A 6,000-nucleotide genomic window follows, 5' to 3' on the forward strand; every position below is an offset into this window, starting at 1 on the left:
ATAGTCCATGGCAATCAGTCAGGCCTGTGGCAATGATACTAACTTCAAGACTTTTTCCAAGAGAAAATACTGACTACTGCCCTATCATTCCTAGATAAGAAAGGAGTTCTCAGTTAACATATTTAAAACTATAGCTCTGGAAAGCAGTTAGCCAAAATACCACACTTCCTCTTTGATATTTTAAAAATCCTTTCTACTAGGGTGGAACTGAGTAGCCCTATTTTCTCCAATAACACTTTTTTTTTTCTTTGCAGAGACACAAAGAGTGGCTTTTCTCTATATTCTCAGTGCATTTCAATAACTGAAAAGGTCACTTCACAAAAATGTTATAAACAGAAGGAATCATGAGTGCACAACAGAATGCTGGTGCTCAATACACATTTGAGTAATTGATTAATTGCCACTCCTCTCGGGTTAGTGACATACTCAGGAAGTGACCTGGATGATCACAAGGACTGCTGTTGTTTCTGACCACACTGTGATTATTTAAGCCAGCTTTGTTCTTATTACTGCAGCACAAAAGATGTGATGACTATTCTTCAGTGAGTCAAGGGGTTCAGTCCCATTGGGAGAGAGAAAGGAGATAAGATAGACATCCCCATGCTGCTCTTTTGTGTAGCAACAGGAGTGTGTTTGGGTATTGCTGTTTTGATGACTCAGTAGTGAGTCAGTTTTAAAGTTCTGTAAAAGGCCTTGTTCAGCTCAGACAGGATTAAAATGAGCTCATTTGGTAGCTCATTGGGTAGAGAGGACTGGGTGGTGTGTGATTCGATCAGCTGATTGGTGGTGTAAATATGTACATGGAAAAAACATATCGGCAAGGATGAAACTGGTTCCTAAGTGCAGAAATCTACTGTCCTTGGCAGTCATCGACTGAGTGCCTACTCTGTTCAAGCACCATCCATGTCCCACCCATGTCTCATTACCTTTAAAGAGGTCAGAATATGAGAAATGTGTTAAGTGCTACAAAGATCTGGGGTTTTGGGGATCCCTGGGTGGCGCAGCGGTTTGGCGCCTGCCTTTGGCCCAGGGCGTGATCCTGGAGACCCAGGATCGAATCCCACATCGGGCTCCCGGTGCATGGAGCCTGCTTCTCCCTCTGCCTGTGTCTCTGCCTCTTTCTCTCTCTCTCTGTGTTGACTATCATAAATAAATAAAAATTAAAAAAAAAAAAACAAAGTCTTTATATTAAAAAAAAAAGATCTGGGGTTTTGAAGGAGCTGGGAAAGGGCTGTGTACTGCCAGCTATATGGTAGGCACTGAGCTTTACCTGTTTATCTTATTTAATCTTTATTTAAAATTTGTTTTATGAATGAGGCAATTTATTAACCCAGCATTTGTTCTAATGCTTCTTATTGGCAGCTGCCACCTGTCCTGTGATTCAGTCCAGATCTCTCTTTCCCTGAGGTGTCAGTTTGTGGCCCCCATCTCAGTCCTTCACCACTATTTTCAGCACCTCTAGGGCTTGGAAGATCCTGCAAGCCATGCTCTTGAAGCTTCTACTGAAGGGCTGGGCATGACCTGGTTTTTCTGACATCCCTGGTAGATTTTGGTCATGGAGCCCACCCCAGTGCTGCCCGGGGGGTACAGATGCCATACTGTGGAAGCAGCTCAGGTATAGAACCAGTTCTTGGTGGCGCAGCGGTTTGGCGCCTGCCTTTGGCCCAGGGCACGATCCTGGAGACCCGGGATCGAATCCCACGTCGGGCTCCCGGTGCATGGAGCCTGCTTCTCCCTCTGCCTGTGTCTCTGCCCCCCCCCCTCTCTCTGTGACTATCATAAATAAATAAAAGTTAAAAAAAAATTTTAGAACCAGTTCTTATCATAGGGAGCAAGCTCTTTAAGCTTGGCTAACTTGACAGTGTCTACCCATTCAGGGACTTTCAGCCCTCCAGGCTCTTTGAGGAAGGCTGCCAGAGCTATGACTAACTCCTGCTGGTTCACATCTTTTATAGTAACTCCAGGCATCATGTGGCCTCTGTGCTGCCAGCCAGGGGGAAAAAAAAAAGACTTGGTTAATCTTTGAAGGAACCCTCTGAGAGAGGTATTTTATTCACATTTTACAAAAAAAAAAATGAAACCCAGACAGGTTCAATGCCTATATATACAGTCATGAGGCTAATACTATTGAGACCATTACTCCTGGCTTAAGGACTAGCTCTTTCTATCCCAGCAAGAGTGGGGTAACGTGAGGGTGAGAACTAATTGGAAGACTTGGTGAAGTCAGGGTTGCTGGACCCAGCCAGTGTGCCGGTTATTCAATGTGATGCTGGAGTCTAAACAGGAGAGCACACATCTTGTCTGGTGTGAATGAGGGAAGTGGGATCCAGAGAAAGTTAGACTTGCACCTTTACTTTTTTGTTTTGTTTTGTTTTACCGTAAAACCCACATGTATTTCAAATTCTAAAATCAGGAGGAAATATTACAAAGATTGATATTATCTTATGTTGTGGAGAGTATAGGGAAATGCATTCTTATCTACTGTGGGAGGTGGGTGTAAATTGGCACCATTTTTAAAAGACTGTTTTGGGGGTACCTGGGTAGCTCAGTTAAGCACACCTACTCTTGATTTCAGCTCAGGTCATGGCCTCAGGGTCATGAGATGGAGCCCCGCCTTGGGTCCACACTCTGCAGAGAGACTGAGATTTTCTCTCTCTCTTCATCTGCCCCTCCCCACACTTTTTCCTCAAATAATCTTTTTTTTTTTTTTTTAATTTTTTATTTATTTATGATAGGCACACAGTGAGAGAGAGAGAGAGAGGCAGAGACACAGGCAGAGGGAGAAGCAGGCTCCATGCACCGAGAGCCCGACGTGGGACTCGATCCTGGGTCTCCAGGATCGCGCCCTGGGCCAAAGGCAGGCGCCAAACTGCTGCGCCACCCAGGGATCCCTCTCAAATAATCTTTTTAAAAGGATTTTTTTGATGATTTCTGTTATAATTTAAGTATTTATATTCTTTGACGTAGCAGCTCTACTGAAATGTTTATATAGATTTGCAAAAAATATGTCAAAGAATGTTTATTACTATGTTAGTTCTTTTTTTTTTTTTTTTTAGGATTTATTTATTTATGATAGAGAGAGAGGCAGAGACACAGGAGGAGGGAGAAGCAGGCTCCATGCCGGGAGCCCGATGTGGGACTCGATCCCGGGACTCTAGGATAGTGCCCTGGGCCAAAGGCAGGCGCTAAACCGCTGAGTCTCCCAGGGATCCCCTACTATGTTAGTTCATTCAGTGGAATCTCATAGGATTCTCCTAAGAGTTTAGTACACCCCTGGTCACTGGGAGCCATGAAACAAAACAAAATCCTCACTTTCATGAAACTTTTGAGGCCTTTGCTGAAAACAAGGCATAAGTAAACAAATGTATAAAAAATATCAAGTAGTGACAAGTGCTATCAAAAAGAGGAGTAAGGGGGATCCCTGGGTGGCACAGCGATTTAGCACCTGCCTTTGGCCCAGGGCGCGATCCTGGAGACCCGGGATCGAATCCCACGTTGGGCTCCCGGTGCATGGAGCCTGCTTCTCCCTCTGCCTGTGTCTCTGCCTCTCTCTCTGTGTGTGACTATCATAAATAAATAAAAATTAAAAAAAAAAAAGAGGAGTAAGGGATTAAGAAGTGGGAGGGGGGCAGCCCCTGTGGCCCAGCGGTTTAGTGCCTGCTTTTGGCCCAGGGTGTGATCCGGAGGCCCCAGGATCAAGTCCCACATCGGACTCCCTGGATGGAGCCTGCTTCTCCCTCTGCCTGTGTCTCTGCCTCTCTCTCTCTCTCTCTCTCTCTCTCTCTCTCTCTCTCTCTCGATGTGTGTCTCATGAATAAATAAATTAAAAAAAAAAAACCTGTTAAGAGTTGTTATGGACTGAATGAGAGAACAAGTCAAAGTGCCTAGATGCCAACTAAGGAGAGAGCCTAACTAAAGCATAAGGAAAGCCTTACTGTTGTCTCTAAAACAGGATGGGGCAGACAGAACTTTGACACAGGGATCCCTGGGTGGCGCAGCGGTTTGGCACCTGCCTTTGGCTCAGGGTGCGATCCTGGAGACCTGGGATCGAATCCCATGTCGGGCTCCCGGTGCATGGAGCCTGCTTCTCCCTCTGCCTGTGTCTCTGGCTCTCTCTCTCTCTCTCTCTCTCTCTCTGTGTGACTATCATAAAAAAAAAAATCTATAAAAAAAAAGAACTTTTTTTTTTAATTTTTTTTTAATTTTTTTTTTAATTTTTATTTATTTATGATAGTCACAGAGAGATAGAGAGAGGCAGAGACACAGGCAGAGGGAGAAGCAGGTTCCATGTACCGGGAGCCTGACGTGGGACTCGATCCCGGGTCTCCAGGATCGCGCCCTGGGCCAAAGACAAGCGCCAAACCGCTGCGCCACCCAGGGATCCCAAAAAAAAAACTTTGACACAAATCCTAAAGGCTTATACCTTTGCCTTTTAAAAATTTATTTATTTATTTATTTGTTTGTTTGTTTGTTTATTTATTTATTTATTTGATTATTTATTCATGAGAGACAGAGAGAGAGAGAGGCAGAGGCAGAAGTAGGCTCCATGTGGGACCATCCCTGGGACTCCAGGATCACACCCCAGGCTGAAGGCGGCGCTAAACTGCTGAGCCACCTGGGGTCTCCTCTTTTTTTCTTTAAATCAGGGGAGACCGTGAATGCAGTCCCCCACTATCACAAATTATGCAGTCCAGTTTCCCACATTTTGGGAAATCACAGGCGTCTGCACAAACAGAGTGTAATAGATAAGCCTCTATTACCCTGGGAATACCACCTTCATGATCATGGTATTTCCCCTGTCAGGTAAGTATATCCTTACCTTTTCTGATATATTGGAGCTTTCCTCTCAGGTCACTGATGTCTGAGCGCTCCTTCCCTTTCCTCACTTCCCCTCATCCCTATCCCCCTCTTCTACTTTTGCTCTTGAAAAAGGAGCCTGTGCTTCTGTTTTCTTAGCCTACTTACTCCATCTGGACTAGCCTTCCTTCCCCTCTCATACAGGCAACTCTGTGCTCTGGCCGCAGTGTGTGCTGAGGTGCTGATAAGGAAGAGGGCTTCCAGGACCCCCCTGATTTATTACAGGCTCACTTCTAAGTGCAGAATAAAAAGGCTTCATCCATGGTTACCAGCTTCAGAAAACTAACTGAGCCAGGAGCTTGGTTTGGGGGATAGGGTTGCTCACACACACTCCTGCCAGCATTGACCAAACCACCTGCATTGCCATCAAGATTTTTGAAGTGCTTAAGCCTTAATTAAGCATTTGATGTCCACTCCCACTCCCATCTACTACTACCAAACTCCGCTGACTTCCTGGGCCCTGAGTATCCATATGTTTGTCAACTAATTGTTAGAAACAACACAAAAAAAAAAAAAAAAAAGAAAGAAAGAAAGAAAGAAAGAAAGAAAGAAAAAGAACACAGCACAGAAAAATGGCCAGTATACAATAAATATTCAAATGGTCTTTATACAGTTTCTAACAATTTTTTTCAGTTGGTTATTTTGGATTTCTAGATAGACAATCATATAATTGATAATTCTCTTCTAGTATTTATGACTTATTTGTTTTATTGTCTGATTGTATTAACTAGCACTTCCAGAACAACATTAAATAATAGGAGAAGTGTTCAATAGCCAGTTAGCTCAGTTGGTTAGAGCATGGTGCTAATAATAGTAGAGGTGGTTTTATCTTTTAAATATATATATATATATATATATATATATATATATATTTTTTTTTTTTTTTTTACTTATGATAGTCACAGAAAGAGAGAGAGAGGCAGAGACACAGGCGGAGGGAGAAGCAGGCTCCATGCACCGGGAGCCCGACATGGGATTCAATCCCAGGTCTCCAGGATCGCGCCCTGGGCCAAAGGCAGGCGCCAAACCGCTGCACCACCCAGGGATCCCAATATTTTATTTGTTTATTCATGAGAGACACACAGAGAGAGGCAGATACATAGGCAGAGGGACAAGCAGGCTCCCTTGGGGAGCCTGATGTGG

The 6,000-nt window shown here is 44.1% G+C and overlaps 1 non-coding gene and 1 pseudogene across 1 annotated transcript; both read right to left on the reverse strand.

Moving 5' to 3' along the window:
- Window positions 1-1,342: 1,342 nt before the first annotated feature.
- On the reverse strand, window positions 1,343-1,968 carry LOC129504966 (40S ribosomal protein S19-like; annotated as a pseudogene).
- A 2,675-nt stretch (window positions 1,969-4,643) lies between these two features.
- Window positions 4,644-4,811, reverse strand: LOC129505185 (U1 spliceosomal RNA). The gene has a single exon (XR_008663491.1). It is a non-coding gene; the product is annotated as a U1 spliceosomal RNA (small nuclear RNA).
- Between the last annotated feature and the right edge of the window lie 1,189 nt (window positions 4,812-6,000).

Source organism: Nyctereutes procyonoides, unplaced genomic scaffold, assembly GCF_905146905.1.
Source record: "Nyctereutes procyonoides isolate TBG_1078 unplaced genomic scaffold, NYPRO_anot_genome, whole genome shotgun sequence".
Lineage (NCBI taxonomy): Eukaryota > Metazoa > Chordata > Mammalia > Carnivora > Canidae > Nyctereutes > Nyctereutes procyonoides.